General features: G+C 39.5%; 1 protein-coding gene across 2 annotated transcripts in view; it reads right to left on the bottom strand.

Annotated features, from left to right (window-relative positions):
* Window positions 1-12,196, bottom strand: part of TMEM131 (transmembrane protein 131) — a 158,964-nt gene extending 146,768 nt beyond the window's left edge. The window contains exon 1 of one of the 2 annotated variants that reach the window (XM_067559993.1): window positions 11,894-12,196. The gene's annotated coding sequence lies outside the window, so the exon portion shown is untranslated. The remainder of the gene's footprint in view (window positions 1-11,893) is intronic. The other variant, XM_067559991.1, reaches the window with a different exon arrangement.
* Window positions 12,197-14,221: the final 2,025 nt, after the last annotated feature.

Below are 14,221 nucleotides of genomic sequence, written 5' to 3'. Positions count from 1 at the left end.
GTTAGAAAGGCTATATGTGCTAAGTCAGATGATGTTTATGTTCACATGTTATATGGGAAATGGAAGTTATGGATATATTTGAGATATCTGTATTTCTAATTGTGCTGCCTGGGACAAACCCCAGACAGGATGGCTGCAGGACAATAGCCTGCTTGATGACCCATCAAGACATTCTCAGGTGCCAGGGGGAGAAGCCAGCATCACCAGTGAGTCACCAGGATTTGCCAATGTGACTCCGGACTCCATTTTGATTCCTGTAAAACTCCATAAAGCGCATGGCCAGGGACAGAGGGTATACAAGACCAAACCACAGAAACCATTTTGTCTTCTATCCTGAGCTTCAGTCACCTACCTACCTCTGGATCAAGTCATCTGCAACTGAAGCTGTGTAACAAAAGACTGAGACCCATCCACATACCAGATGTATGCTGGAGGAACTGTACAAGCTTGCAACTTCACAATTCTCCCAGAAACTTGATGTATATGGACTTACAATCATCTGTATATATTTGATTTGTTTTGACCTTTTAACATTTCTCTCATGGTTTATTTCTTTGTTTTTGCAATAAACCTTTAGTTTTAGTTACTAAAGGATTGGCTGGCAGCGTAGTATTTTAGGTAAGATCCAAACTTATATTGAACTAGTACTGTGGCTGACCCTTTGGGGTCAGAGAGAACCTTTTTAGTAAAGAGCATAGAGTTTAAATAACTGGTCTCTTTACTGGACCTAGTGCTGATTTGGGAGCCAGAAGCTGAAATGCAGTAAAGGAGGCTGTGTGTATTTATATACTGGCTTTTGTGGGGATTCAGAAGCGCAGTTTGTGGCTGGTTGGGAAGTCTGACTTCAGTGTCACTCACCAGTATTGGGAAAATCTGCTCTTTTTTACAGCCTGCCCTGACCTTGGCATTTTCAGTTGGCTACCCTGGGCACGGGACAAGTCACACTATGTTTCTATTACTGGCAGGGAATACAAAAAATTAAATCAGGTGAGAATTCAGAACATAAATCTGCTAATATTTTCCTTCAACATTCAGTTCAGTTGATCTAGAAAAGTTAGAGAAACTTTATTTAAAAGACTGAAAATTTACTTTAATTCACCAGTGACTATCCCCCACATATCTAGGATAGAAAAAATGTGGAGACAATTGCAAATGAACAAAATGCCAAAAAGTACGTCAGCCCAATTATTTTTAAATCAAAATTCTTACAGCTAAGGTTTGTACACACTACCACTTATGTCAGTATAACATATCAGGGGTGTGAATAAGCCACCACTGCGTGACATAAATTACACTGACCTAAGCGTCGCCTGCCGACAATAAAATGGTAGATATATTTATTTTATCAGTGCAGCTGCGCTGCTGTAGCACTTTTAGTATAGACTAGTCAAGAGTCACCTCCAGTATTATTTATGCAAACTTGCCCCAATATTAACTCCACTCCCACTGATGTCAATAGTAAAACTCCCATTTCCAATGTGAGCACTTCTGGAAAACCTACCCTTAGTTTTTTAACCATAACCAGAAAATCCATCATGAATATTTATGAATTTTAAGGAATCAGTTATACTTACCACCATTTTCTTTCTGCCAGTCCCTTTTAGGTAATATTTCCTACCAGCACTTGGCTGCATAAAATTCCAACAAAATTACGTTAGGCCTTGAAGGTCAGTTTTGACTTAAGAACCCACTTTGAGAAACTGCTGAGCAATGAAAACCTTTACATACAATTCAAAGTGAAAGCCGAAACAAAATGAATAAAAAGGATAAATGATCAAAAGGAAACAAAAAGGTGATAACGATTACATAAACCTATATTCAGCTAATGATTGCTGCTGAAACAGAACAGAACTTGATTTCTCTTGACACAATTTGGGAAATGTGTCTGTCAATTTATTTGTTTATTTTATTTGTCAATTTGTTTTATTAATAGCATTTGTGATTGCAGCTTTCTGCCTGGATTAGCGCTTCCCTTTTGTAACAGGCACAGACTACAGGTATGTCTATACCACAGCTGCTGCTATGGTGCCGTAGCACTATAGTTTAGAATATTCCTACATTGACAAAAAGGGTTTTTCTGTCACCACACTTAATCCACCTCTGTGAGGCAGTGTGTCAGAGAGTATGCCTTAAGAGAAAGCTCCAAGCAAACAGCCGTTTCATCACCAGAAACGGACAATAGCTGGAAGAGTGGAGGTAGGGGGTAAGAGGCTCTGCCTTCTCCAAGGACACTGACCAAAACTCAGGCACTCAGTGCTGAGGACATAGAGAGGGAATTGCATTCAGGTTTTATTATTTTGCACAGATCTGTAACTCTGCTGTGTTGTCTAAGAGTAAAATGAGCGTGTGTTTAAGTAGCTCCTAAGCAAAGCCTGTGTTATTTTACTTTACCTGCCATATGTCCCTGAAGAGTTCAACTATAAACCAGAATGCCCATAAAGAGGGAATTCTGGGGGAGCATACATAAGTGACTCAGGAGGTTTGGGAGGTTTAACACTGGTTTTAGGGCCTAAGGCAGCTGGACTGTGGAGCCTCACATCCCAAGAAATGGTTTCATACAGGGAGTCTGCACTAAGGAGTGTACCCTAGACAACAAGACACAGTGTCTGGACTCTGTCCTGATTCAGCTGTCTAAGATGGATGTGGGATCCAAAGGTTGGGTCCAATTAACACAAGAGGGACTCAGCCAATGCTGTAAAAACTTGGTCAGAATTAAGCCTCATAAGGGGCTGAAATCACAAATTTGTTGGAATATCCCACCTTCACTGGTTGGTAAGCTAGTAGAAAAGAATGGAGAAAGCTCCTAAACTACCACCACTTCACAGTTTTTTAAAATTTCTTTTTAAACTTACTCGTAATTTTCTTCAACCACCTAAACTGGTTTTAATTCCTTCACAATAATTTTCATACACTATTTTAAAACTAAAATTCAAAAGTCACTCCCAGTCATGATATACTAGGGATCCTTCATATCCATTGCTGTTTGCTATTAAGGCATGTTTCCAGTAGTACAAAAGCTGCATGCTATGCTGCAGTTCAGCTCTTACAAGGCAACTGTCGGGCTGGTCAGGAGAGGTTAACTTAGTCTCTGCTATTACATTAATGAGCTCCAAGTTAATAAACAGAAGAATTAAATAAAGCAGTAATGAATATCTTGCTTAAGGTAATAATGAAATATCCTAAATCTGTGAGCCAGCTGAACTGGTGGATTGAGAATCAGTCATTTTTGTCCTGCTCTACCACCACCTAACTCATGTGAGGTAGCGAAAACACCAGATGATTCCTGCTGATGCAATCTGTTCTAACATAGGATTGCAATACTCATTCACTTTTGGGCACTGTTGATTTTTTTTAAAAAACTTGAAGATTGGAGATAGTAATTTCTGCCATGCAACAAGACAATCCCATTTCTGAAATTATTCAAAAAACATTTATGTCAAAACATCTCAGGAGCAAAGGTGAAAAATGTGCAGACATTTATAGTGTACAATGCTAGCACATCAGACATTTCCATGTCATGGATTTCAGTGATTTATGCTATGAAATTGAGACGCTATCCTGGGTTTATCAAAAGGCGTTGCAATGTGCGTAAAATACTTATGAAAGCTATCAAATCACCCACAATTAAAAGGGTGGCAGCCTCATGGTTAAGACACTATAACCTTTACAAAGGTGGTCTCTAGCCACAGGCTCCTAACTCTGCAGCTTGGTTCTTTTAGCACAGCTGTCCACACTGCAATGCCACTATACTTCCTCTTTTAGTTTTGTCCATGAAATGTTGAGGACTGAGGCACCCATGATTACTATACCTTTGGTGCTAAGCAGAATTTACATGAGTCCAGTACCAAAGATACTGATTATATATAATTGTGCATAGTTACTTTTATTGTTACTTTCTATCCCATTTGGTCCTTCAGTGCTTTCAACTGATATATACCAGCGAAGACTTACTCCTTTTTACGTCAGCCGGCTTCTGAAAAGAATTCTGCATACCTACAACTATAGCAGAAAAAAACATCCATATTGACTGAAGAGTTTTGGAGGGAGCTTGAGGTTCTCTTACCACTGCCTTAATAGTAGAAGACAGGTTGCATTTATTCTTTAGGAGTAAAATGTCCTGCATTAGTAGGAGTACCTAACAGTAATTTAAGGTGAGAAGCAGCTCACTAGCCTACAAGATAGCTGCCCTACATGAAGTGGGTGAGAAAACTTTAGACGAATGGGAAAAAAACTCACACCTATCTTCTGGATTGCCTCAGTTTATGGTTAATCACTTTCTTAGGGAACAAGGGCAGCCCTTAGCACACACTTTATGGCTACTGACAAAAGAGCAAATTTTAAGAGTTTATTTTGAAAGTTAAAGGTAAGTTTTTTTTGTATTTGTCTTTAAAAACATCACACCTTTTAAAAAACTATAAAGTGTCATTCAGCCTAACTTAAGGTCACATCTTGTTGACAGGCAGCAATTATAGTTTATTTCTATCTATCTCCATTTCCTTGCTCCTAGGTATATATCTGCCTTCAGTAGAAGGAGAGGCATATTGGCAAATTTCTCAGCCAGCTTTTAAATAGCTGAAGAACTGCCAACATCTCTCTTGCACAATTTGATGACTGGGAGACTCTGACTTGCTAAATCCTCCTGGAGAAGGTTTACTTGCAACTTAAGATGAGTCCTTACTGTGAAAAAAAAATTATGGTTGGTGTGTTGTGAAGTTTTCATTGGAGTTTTCATTGGATACAAAATGTAGTTACAGGTGACCAAATTTGCAAAATTAATACAGCTAAAGCCATAGATAACATAGACACAACTATTATACATTAATTAAAGTATATACTCCAATCTAAATTGTTGCACTTATCTTCTATGATGTTCCCTTAATACAAGCAGAACAACAAGAAAGTGCATACTTCAATCCACACATGCCATAATCCATACACAAAATGACTCTCCCCTTACTCCTCAGAAGCCCTTTACTAATATCCTGCTGCAAGGTCTCACACTCACCAAGGCTTCTTTACTTTTATCAAATACATTACAGACTATTTACTAGTAAATTAGATTTCTATGCTCTCAGGGTGACTAACAATTAAAAACAAACTAAACAATTATACTAAGTATTATGAACAATAAAGGTACATTTTGTGATGCATTTCCCAAGATCTCAGAGTACAGTAATTTGTAATGGGCTCCCAACTAATATGAATTAGCAGTGTTCTACTGGGAGTGTATTTTCCAGGCATATACATACTTTGGACTTAAAATCAGTGACAAGACTAGTTTTCCTTTCAGTACCAGTAGATAAAGAGTAAATTGTGCAACAATCTTCATTTTTGTAATTTACTCTACTAGATAAGTAAATTCTCTCCAGGGTATAAAAGTTTGCTTCTTGCCATGAGATATGTATCACTTCCCTAAGGAGAAAACACCCAAGAATGTTTGATACAAATGTTTCTTAATGTCATAAATGATTTTGTATACAGAACCTCGGTAATTTTAAATATTGTGTGAATGTTGGTATCTGACCTTTAGACAAGCTTTTTTTAAAATTCAAAACTTAAGTTATTACTATGATTCTCATTCTATAGTATCAGGTGACCTAGAAAAACCTTTGATATTTAGGAAAACGTACATGATTCATAGAAAGGTGAATGCTCAGTCTTGAATAGTTATGCGTTAAACACCCTGACAGTAGTGTAGCGTGATACTATAGACGTAGAAACTAAAATGTTTACAGCTTTCATAAAAATATCTGTTCTCTGACAAGATATGCAAGTTGAATTTATGATAAATATATTTTCTCTGTAGAGTTGCACTGGATCAGCTGAAATAAGTAATCATGACAAACCACTATATTAAAAACTACTGAAAGAGGAGAAAAATAATAGTTTACTGTTACAGCAAGAAGATATCAAAATTAAATAGCTTGAGAGAATATACTGTACAATGGTAGCTCAAGAGAACTGGCCTTTGAACTGTACAAATATTTTGGCCTTTTAGTCTACATTTCTACTACACTAATCTTGCTAAGTATATTTTTAATAGAAGAATAAACCATTAAAGTTTGTTTCTGCTTTGCTGTGTTACACAGTCAACATTCAGAGCACATGAATAAAATTTGACCAGCAACAACCAATGGAAGCTATTGTAAGTAAGTTTACTAACTTACAGGTTGCTAGAATATAAACTTTATACAAAAAGCTATATTGAGAATGTTAGCACTGCACATGTAATCTGCACATGCATGACAAATTCGATGATCATGTACTATTGCTTAAATATATCTCTTTATTTAGATGCAAGCGGCAGTGAGAATGCAGCAAGCACTCAGAGTTCTTGCCTCATTCACTGTACACTTTTGCCTCATTCACTTAAATGACGCACCTTAGAAGAGTTACAGAAAAATATTTGTACAAAACTATTCCAGAAATCATATATGATCAGGTAATAAAACTATTATTATACATATACAAGGGCTCACAGTTAAGGTTGCATGAACAAATTTGACTGGCATTCTCCTAGTGCTATCTTTATCAGGTATCCTAAAAGCTCTCAGGAGTTTCAAGAAACTTTCTAGTATTTTAAAAAAGAAATCAGAGACTGCGTGTACTTTGGCTAGACATTACCAAACGCCCTTCCCTCAAAAGGTCCATATACACAAAATACAGTTCCTGGACAATCTTAACAACTATTGCTAGTGCTCCAATTAAAATACATGACAAGACCATCACATGACTATAGCAGCATATGAAAATCTGTCATTACACATTCCAACAACATTATCTCTGAGCACCTGACTTGCCTATACATCTCACAAATCGCTAATGTATGTATATCTTTGACTATGACGTATATAATTAGAGATTGGTATGTTGATAAAGTGTATAAGCAGGTCTGGTGGCTCAAAGTTAGTGGTATTAGAATTTGTAGGGTGAATATACACATTCCTATTTGATAGTTAACTGAATATACATTTAAGTTCATTAACTTTCCTAGTCATTTGCATTCTTAAACGGCCAAACCCCTAAGCATTAATTATAACCATCTTAATATATATTTTGTATAAAGATTATTTCCTCTAACAACCTGAACTGTAAATTGAGATTTTTTTTTTTGCATGCAACATGTATATAGTGTCTTAGCCATACATATTTGTATTATAGTAGTGCATAGGGACCAACATAGAGAACCCATTGTGCTCGATATTGTACAAAAAATGCTGAAACATATGTAGGCAATTAAAATTACTATAAATACTATAATGGATGGTGTAAGTTTTATATATTGAGGAAGCCTCATGTACTGGAAGAAGTTACTCACCTTCTGCAGAAATTAAGGTTCTGCGATGTGTGTCCCCCTTTGGGTGCTCTACTATAGGTTTGTCTGTGTTCCTGCACTGCTAATAGAAGTTTGTACCAGTGTCTGTTGGGCCTGCACATGTGCTTTCTCTCCTTGTGTTGCACCATGAGGCTAGCCGTCCTCAGTGCCTTCTCTACCGCAGAGTCATAAGCGAGAACTCCAAAGTAAAGAGTAGGAGGGCAGGTAGTGGAACATCCATATTGGGGGGCACATCTCAAATAACCATTATACTATACAAGGTGAATAACTTCTTCTCTTTGAGTAGCGTCTATGGGTGCTCCACTGTAGGTGACTCCCAAGTAATAATTCTCTTGGAGGGTTGGGACTTCAGAGTCAGGTTTAGTCACAGATAGTACTATGGAGCCAATGACGGCATCAGAGGCAGAATTCCACAGTGATTGCATACTGTTCTGTGGAGGCGTGGACCAACATCTATGTTGCCGCTCTGAAGATTTCTGAGATGGGGACATCTTTAAAGAAGACAACACATGAAGAAATCAATCTCGTGGAATGCATACAGACTGAGCCTGGAGGGTCATGTTACGGATTTGGTAGCGCTGTCTGATGCAATTCAAGACCCACTTAGGGAGTCTTTGGGCCGATATCGCTGAGCCCTTAGACTTTTCCGCCACAGAGAGTAACACTCATGGGGACTTCCTGAAGACTTTTGTCTTACTGAGGAAGAATGCAAGGGCTCTCCTAACATCTAGGGCAGTAGTCCCCAAACTGTGGGGCGTGCACTGGAGGAACATTTGGGGTGGTGGGGAGGGAGTGCCACTCAGCCCTGCTCTGTCCCCAGCTCTGGCCGCAGCCACAGTCTCACTCCCAGCCCTCATCATGGCCCCGGCTTCAGCCCGATCACAGCTCCCAGCCATGGCTCGGGGGGAGGGGTACGTGAACCAGGTGGAGGGGGGCAGACAGAAGAAGTTTGGGGACGACTAATCTAGGGTATGTAGTATGGCCTCCCTATTGTATCAGTGAGGCTTGAAGTAGAAGGCAGGAAAACGGATAGACTAATTCATGTAAAAAGAGGAGGTTACTTTAGGGATGAACCTTAGATGCAGCCAGAGTGACTTTATCTGGGAAGAACACTGTATTGGGGATACGTCATAAGATCTGCTATTTTCCCTATTCTTTTAGCCAAGGTAATTGTTATCAGAAAAACCGTTCATCAACAGGTATGCTAGCAAACATGTGGCCAGCAACAACCAATGGTTGCTTTAAAGGGGGCCTGGTCAGCCCTTTCAACAAAAGATTTAGGTCCCTCAGGGAGTAGGAAGCCAAGATGGAGGGGAAGAGATTTGTTATTCCCTTAAGGAACCTTTTAGTGGTCGGATGCAATAGCAATGAGTACCCTTCTACAAGTTGATGAAATGCTTTTATTGCTGCAAGGTGGACCCTGAGGGAACTCAGGGATAACCCCAATTTTTTTTAAGGGTCAGAGCATATTTCAGAATATGTGGAGGAGTTGCTGACACTGGAGAGATTTGTCAGGATGTACACGAAATCTGAAAGCTGGACCATTTCTTCAGGTAAGTGCATTGTGTGGAAGACTTTCTGCTGTGTAACAGAAACTTTTGCACTTTCTTTAAGCATGAGCTCTCTAGGTGCTGGAACCATGGTAGGAGTCATGCTTTGAGGCGGATGATCCCCAAATTGGGATGTATGGTACGCCCTTTGTCCTGAGAAAGGTGGTGTGGAGTGGTTGGAAGAGAGATCAGTGGGCATATCGCGAACTGCATTGGTAAGGGTACCAGGTCTGTCTCGGCCACATGGAAGCAATCAAGATTATGTGGGCTCGGTCCCTCTTTATCTTTAGCAAGACCTTCGGCAGAAGAGGAAATGGAGGGAAGGCTTATAAAGAAGGTCCTTGTCCCATGAGAACAAGTTATGAAGTATTGATGGGTGCATCTCCCACTCGTGGTTGTGTGGGAATTTGTGACTGAGCTTGTCCATTATCGAGTTTTCCATGTCCAGAAGTTAAATCATGGATAAAGTGACATTGTGAGAGATGTACCAGTTCCAGAGTTTCATCACTTCCGTGCATAGGAAGGGTGACCTGGCCCCTTCCTGGCGACTGATGTAGTACATGCAGGCTATGTTGTCTGCTAGGATCATTGTATGTGATCCTGCTAGCAGCAGGAGGAAATCGGTGCAGGCATTCCTGACTGCTCTCAATTCAAAGAGATTGATGTGCAGGGAAATCTCCACTGGTGACCATTTGCCTTGCATTGTGAGACCATTCAGATGCATGCCTAATCCTATGAGGGATGCATCTGTGGTAAGGAGCAATGAGGGGACACCTGTGAAAAAGGGATCCATTTGCATGCATTGGTTGGGTTCTTCCAGCTGTCCAGGGAGTTCTTGACAGGGGTTTGTCCAGACTGTCTCTGTTCAGTCTGTAAACTGAACTGAACCACAGGTGTAGGCACCGCATGTGGAGTCTGGCATGTGGAATCACCACTGTGCTTACTGCCATATGCCCCAGGAGTTGGAGGCAGATTCTGGCTGGCACTTCAGGGATGCATTGAGCTCCTACCAAGGCCGGCCTGGATGGACAAAAGAGCACCCTGCTCCATTCCCTAAGGCTATCTGCTGATTAAGATGCCTCAACTGGTGAGCAGGAAAAGGAAGGAATTTCTACTTCCCACTCAACTAACAGGCAGCATGCAGGAGTGAGGGATCACTAAGAATCACTTCTGAAACTTCCTGTTAGGGAATACTCCGAATACCCGAAATGTTGACACTGTGAGCAAGCCCTGACTCTTGGGGCCTCCAAACCTCAGAGAACTTTGGGAGAATTTTTAAGTCACTGAGTATCTGACTAACAATCTGACTAACCAGCCAACAGGGTTTGTAATATCATTAGTCACATTTTAGTGATAGTTACATTCTCCATCAACTTCCTGCCAGAGCTTAATTGGTGTAAGCCCTGAAGTATTCAGTTCTCAATGGCTGAAATCTGCACATCCTGGGATGTATTTTATAATCATTAACCCAGAAATATGTTACTCTTGACAGTTATATCACTACCATCACTCTACTAGTGCCTATTGTATACTCCAGGGTTAATGGCTGTTACAGCTCAGGAGTGTTGCAAGTAGTTTATTGTAAACCCTGAAACAAATAATTGAGTCATAAACCCAGAATTATATGGCTATCAATCTCCATCCAACATAACTGTCATAAGACCAGGTACCAAAGGGTTCTCAGCTGTCATGAATTTCATCATCTTCCCAACTATGCTTGCAACAAACGAGAGACTTGTCTACATAGATGCATAAGACTAGTTTAAAGTAAGAGTTCAATTTGGTTTATTTAAACTAGTGCAAACCCCTGCAAGAACACTTATTTTAGTTTAAACCAGGTTTATTTCTGTTTAGCTTAACTCAATTACAGAATCATTTTAAGTTAGACAGAATTAAGTCACTAAAATCAAAATAAGAGTATCTACACGGAGGGTTATGCCTTTTTAAACTGATTTTAGTTAAATCACACCTTAAGTTAAATGAGTGCAACTTTCTCATGCACACAAGAGCTTGCACACTAGGCTGGTCCCCATATATAAATGTGATTATGCACAAGTATAGCCTGCCACAAGATTGTGCTCCATAATTTTTTTTAAATGAAGCCTTAGATTAGTTCTCTACCCATTGAAGGTTGTCTTTACAACCATCAAATGGATGAGCTGCAGACAACCCGAAACAAAAGCTTAGAGAAACATGAACTACCCTGTTCATCAAGAGTGTTAACACTGAAGTCAGATGACAATTTAAATCTCAACATTAGAAATTTCACTGCTGATCAATTAAGCAGAATCAAGCCAAGGCACTACTGTTATTTTTGGACATACTGGCAGGTACTAAGGCAGTATGGAGTGGGCCAGTTGCCATCAAAGGTTGCAGGAGCAAGAAACAAGGAACTCAAACAGCCCTGCCAAATGTAAAGAAACCTAAGCTACCATCGCTTAAGCTTCACTGGTGGCAGTAAAGGTAAAGAGGTAGCACAAACAAGGTACTGGCAGTCAATGGTGTTTAAGCCCTGTTCAAAGCAGGTATGCATGATATAGGGATTGATAAAAGTGCCTAAAAACAATGGCAGCCACCTAGAAACCTCTCTACACTAATGGTCTTCTTCATCCCTCTCCCACTTACTCTGCCACCAACAATGGCCTGAAAAAATGGTAGTAATGGTAGCAAATTTTAGCAAAAGCTATGTCTAGTTTAGAAACAAACTCTGTGATGCCCATGTGTAATGTTCCATTCAAAGGAATAATACCGCTCATTCAACACAGTTTAATTATTCAGCAGCTTTCAGCAAGACAACAGAAAAAAGTAGTATGCTGAAGATTTCATAGTCACAGTTATAAGAGAATTTACAGTTTTAGCAGTACTTCCTAATTTACTTAAACCAAGATCCATTAAACCAAGAGTCATTGAACTGCATCTAGCAAGTCCAAAAAATTAGGAAGTTATTTCACAGATAAAAGTGATCTAAAACTTTAAACTGAGATGGTATTACTTTATGACTGTTTACCTGCAATAAGCCTCCTTCATTGAAACGTAGCACTTCTATTATGCTATCCGACTGGATGAAAGCTGTGAAGTAAAGGGAAAGTTAGTTACTTACAGAAATATATCTTCATCCCATAACATTAACAAATGCAACTGGAAGTGTTATATTTGCCTTGCACAAGGTTTATTTGAAAGCTACTTTTCCTTAAATTATATGAGTACCCAGCCCCATCCCACCATGCCACTATATGAAAATCCCAGGCATTTCTTATGAAAGATAAGGGGCAACAATAAAAGTTTCAATATCATGTCTTAGTGACAAACCTTCTGATTATCCCTCCAGGGATACACAGCTCAATTTCAAGTTCTGTACACTAACGCAAGCACCACATTTTTCTATGTTCTGAATCCAGTTTTTCTAGTGCAACTGAAAGACTGGTTGAATTAAAAGTCAGCAACTCATCCAAGTTGCTTATTCTTTAAGGAAGCACAAGCATTGTAGCTGATTACCTATTTTTAATCAATAAGCATCAGTAATGAATATCATGGTCAAACACTGAAATGTAACCCAAAACAGTAACTGAGCATCATTCTTTAATTTCTAGTTTAAAACTGACTGGAACTCAACTACTTCAGTTGTTTGTCTTAATTTTGACTTCCATTATATTTTAAAAGATTTTAGAGTAGTTAATAGCTGTAATATACTCTATCATATATCTGCAAAGTTCAAGACAAAAAACCTCAAATACTTGAGGTTCATTTCATGTAAGAAGTAGATCTGGTTGGCAAAGTTAAGTTTAAACATTTTTTCCATAAGAATGTACTGATTCATCAAAATCTAAAAAATTTTGTGGAAACTGACTTAGATAAACTCAGCCACCTCTAGTGCAGCCGTGCCATGCTGAGTGCTTTGCAGCTGGGGACCCCTGGGCTACTTGGATCAACCAACTCACTGGGAGTCAGGGAGCCCCAGCTTCCAAAGCCCTTGGTAGCCTGGAGCACCGCCAGCACTCCCAGCCTCTTGGCTCCCCTTCAGCCCACTGGCTGAGCTGGGAGCCCCAGAGCTTGGGAGGCAGTGCTCCCAGGTTTCTGGCTGCTGGTCAGCCCACTAGATCTACCACCAAGGACCTACGTCCAGGACTTCCAGGGTCCAAGATAGCTCATCAGAGGGCTACTATGGAGCCAGGAACTCTGAAAACCCTGGCAACTGCTGACAAATTGATAAATTATCAGTTTCACTGCTGCTCACAGAAGCTAGTCAGCGGTGGAACTGACCAGAATCCAACAATTTCAGTCAGCAGCTGCCAGGGTTTCCAAGGTCCCCATCTCCACTGCAGCCAACCAAGTGGACAGCTGGAGTTCTCAAGGAGCATATTTCATTTCGAAATACCGCATTTCAGTGTTTCCAAAGTTAACAAAATTGCCAAATTTCAGTTCTGTGAAAATTTTAAATTGTGGTTTTTCATCTTATTTGGGACAAAAAAGATTTCCAAAACCTCAAATTTTCCCACAGGCCTGAAGTTTGGCTTCCTAATCAGCTCTAATTAGACGACTGATTTCTTTTCCTTAGAGCTCAAGAGAAGATACTGTATTAGATGCCTGATAGTGGGGGGAAGGGGGGAATTCTCTTAAGGAGGTGCTGAATCTGGCATTTAGCCCAAACACTGGCCAGTTTCCTTCAAATTTTGATTCACTGCATAATATTCAGACACTATGGCCAACAGAGAGAAGTCAGTCCTGATCTATAGTAATGCCATTAGACCACTGAGGCAGCTTTCCTCATTTATCTTGGCCTCTTCCCTCCTGTTTCAGCAGCTAAAGCAAAAAATACCATTATCCAACTTATTTATTCAATCTAATTATGGAGTTTAGTTTACAAAAAGTCTCAGAGGAATGATCTATAAATATAGTGCTATGTAAAAAGTAGTACTTTAAAGTAACTGCTGTAGAGCCTTTTCAGCTAATTTTGCTAACAAAATACTGCCTCACAGTCCAGCTATGGAAGAGAATCTACTCTACCCTGTTTTACACACTGACAATATTTTGCATTCAAACTATTACAGAATCTTTATTATTGATAAGAAACATAAAACACAGTTAGCCTGAGAACTCAAAAGCAGAGTTTATAAACTTTGCAGTTAGAAAAAGCATTTTTTTTAAACTTGTGAAGTGAGAAGAGGATACAGAGTCCCATGATGTCATTTTACAGCATTGTTTTGTCAGTCACCAAACTTTAGAACTCTAAAGCAAATACAAGGCTGCAAATACAGCCCAATTCATCCTGGTATGCTTCAGTATTATGTGGGGTTCCAAATAGTTAATCTTGGCATAAGTATGTTCTGTGGTACCT

The sequence above is a fragment of the Emydura macquarii genome, unplaced genomic scaffold (genome assembly GCF_026122565.2).
Source record: "Emydura macquarii macquarii isolate MOO-44397 ecotype Brisbane River unplaced genomic scaffold, CSIRO-AGI_Emac_v2 contig_2207, whole genome shotgun sequence".
Classification (NCBI taxonomy): Eukaryota; Metazoa; Chordata; order Testudines; family Chelidae; genus Emydura; species Emydura macquarii.
This window is presented reverse-complemented; position numbering and strand designations above follow the sequence as displayed.